The following is a 3031-nucleotide window of genomic DNA, read 5'->3' as shown; positions in this document are numbered from 1 at the left end:
CTTTTGTTTTCAAGAAAGCACCAGCAATATATGAGGGACGTTTTACATTCATCAACTTTAAATATTATGTTCTATATTTGTTTGAGTTTGCTAATCCAAGAGTTTGTGAGTATTCCTGAAATGTATTTTCTTTTTAAAGACATTCAGAGAATGAGATTTGACACCCTCCCTTGACAAAACCCTGCATGACTGATTGAAGATAAACTGGCTTTGAATATAACAAAGTCTAAAATGTTACAGACACTTGTTGTTGTTGTTTGATGCAGAATAAAATTAGGAACAAGAGAGAAAGTGGGCCGGAAATCAGACCAGAGGCCGAACTCGGGATCCGACAAGATGGCCGGGCTGCCCCGCAGGATTATCAAGGAAACCCAGTGTGTGCTGGCAGAACCAGTTTCCGGCATTAAAGCAGAACCAGATGAGAGCAACGCCCGTTATTTTCATGTGGTCATTGCTGGCCCTCAGGTATTCCCCCTTTGAGGGAGGAACTTTTAAACTTGAACTATTCCTTCCAGAAGAATACCCGATGGCAGCCCCTAAAGTATGTTTCATGACCAAAATTTATCATCCTAATGTAGACAAGTTGGGAAGAATATGTTTAGATATTTTGAAGGATAAGTGGTCCCCAGTACTGCAGATCCACGCAGTCCTGCTATCGATCCAGGCTTTGTTAACTGCTCCCAACCCAGATGACCCATCAGCAAATGATGTAGCGGAGCAGTGGAAGACCAACGAAGCCCAAGCCATAGAAACAGCTAGAGCATGGACTAGGCTATATGCCACGAATAATATTTAAATCTATCCAATCATCAAGTGTACATCACTTCCCCTGTTCTGCCAAGGCTTCTTCCTTTTTTGTTTGCATTTAATGGACACAGTCTCAGAAACATTACAGAATAAAAGCCCAGACATCTTCAGTCCTCTGGTGAGTAAATGCACAGTAGCAAATCTATGTCTTGTCCTGATTCACTGTTGTAAAGCATGAGCAGAGGCTAGAAATATCATCTGGGTTGTTGTGAAATGTTTAAAAGCAGTGGCCCTTCTCTGCTTTTATTCATCTCCCTCATCATGGTTTGAGTATAAAGCACTATGAATGAAGGTAGTTGTCAGGGTTAGCTGCAGGGGTGTGGGTGTTTTTCTTTTTTTATTATTATTTCTTTTTAGTGGTGGGGGGGAAGGTAGTTTTCATTTTATGGGCTCCTTACCCCCTTTTTATGGTGATCTGATTGCATTGGTTAAAAGCAGCTAACCAGTTCTTTAGAATATGCTCTCTAGCCAAGTCTAACTTTATTTAGACACTGTAGATGGACAAGCTTGATTGTTTGAACCAAAATGGGAACATTACGCAAACATCACGGCCCTCACTAATAACATTGTGACTTTGCTGTCAAGTGTAGAATCCTCCCTTCAATTAAAAGCTTGTGAACACTTTGTATGGCTTGTCTGGAAACTTCTGTAAAACTTATATTTTAATAAAAAAATTTTTGTTATTGTACTTTGCCTCTGTACAGTTTATTTTACTGTGTTTATTTCATTTTTCCCAATGTGACCATCGTATTTAAAAATTAAAACTGATGAAACATTCTATTTTGGTCTTCACCGTCTGACAAATTGAATGGTGAGAGAGAGATTTTGCCAGTTTCTTTTCACTGATGCAAATTTGCGTTAAGATACATCACTGAATGGAGTATTTATAAGCTGGCCCTGAGCACGCCTAAAGCATCAGTATGTGACATTTTTTACCTCCTAGAAATTTGAAATGTGTTTGTATTGTCTGATTAGTTAGACGATCATAGAGTCACAGCACAGCCACACTTGTGACTGGCTTTGTGTGGGACTTTCACCTGTGCCACATTTGTGTCTGCCATTTGCGTTATGACCTTGCTCTTATTTCTTGTCTCAAAACTTCATGTGTGACCACCGGTGTGGATTATTAGGAAACACCAATCTGATAATCACTTGGGGTTTGCTGAGGCATTTATGAGTCTTTCTTACAGACCTGCTGAGCAAATCTCAAGCAGCCAGCTTGCATAAGTATCATCAGAAAGGTTTCTCCCTTAGAAGGCATCATATCCTCAGTTAATGATTCTTACTGTCATCCCTCTAATATTAGCTACGGGAGCTCCTTTTATTCTTTAATTTGATAATCAGCTCTTTTTTCTGCACTGACAGAGTTCCTCCCCCACAAAACTGTTCTTTCCCACCCTTCCATATCTAATTCCTGACTCTTGTTGTTTTTAAGACATAAATGCAGTCAGTCATAAGTATGTAAATGTTAACCTGTGGGTTGGAACCTTTGTCTCTTGCAGTTTAAGGTAATGGACATTGTAGCCCATCTGAGTTTTCCCCACTCTTATTCTCGTAACTTCTGGAGTTTCTTCAGAATGTGGTGTATTTTATTGTGCTCCTATGTAAGATGAAGCATTACCTATTAAAATTACATTTTCAACATAAAAAAGAGATGAAGTGATACAGAACATGAAGGTAATTTAATCATATTTTGATCATACTATATCTCAAATAAAAGGTTTCTTTGTGTCTTAAGTAACGTAAATCAAGTACATTGTTCTCCCTTACTGTCAAAAAGGTATTTCAAATTTGTCAACCTGAGTTTTTTATCTCTTGTATCTTCTTCTGTATTACAAAAGCTCTTAGCTCCATTTTACGTGGGAATGCAATAAAGTCATTGACTAGTCACAGTTGTAAAAAGTCACTGACAAATTAAGGAGGAGAAATGATACAAACTCCCCACTTTCTAAGATAAAACCTGACATTGACCCATGCAGCAGATTTTCAACAGGACAACTGTTATCTAATATTTCTCAGCCCACTGAATGACCTCACAACGGATAGGAACATCCGTTCCTATTTTCTTATATTCTTTTTTCTTCTTCCCTCCTTTCCATCTACAATGGTAAGTAGGTATGGAAAAAAACAAAACAAAACAACAACAAAAAATTTCTAGCCCAGTAAAGTCAGATACTAATTATAAATTTCTTACAAAAAATGTACTGAACTATTTCCTGCAAAA

The 3031-nt window shown here is 38.0% G+C and overlaps 1 pseudogene; it reads left to right on the top strand.

The window, feature by feature from the left end:
- Positions 1-336: 336 nt before the first annotated feature.
- LOC132425567 (ubiquitin-conjugating enzyme E2 N-like) lies at positions 337-796 on the top strand (annotated as a pseudogene).
- The last annotated feature ends 2235 nt before the right edge of the window (positions 797-3031 follow it).

The sequence above is a fragment of the Delphinus delphis genome, chromosome 5 (assembly GCF_949987515.2).
Source record: "Delphinus delphis chromosome 5, mDelDel1.2, whole genome shotgun sequence".
NCBI classification, from domain to species: Eukaryota; Metazoa; Chordata; class Mammalia; order Artiodactyla; family Delphinidae; genus Delphinus; species Delphinus delphis.
Note: the sequence above shows the minus strand (reverse complement) of the source record. Positions and strands in the feature narration are given on the sequence as shown.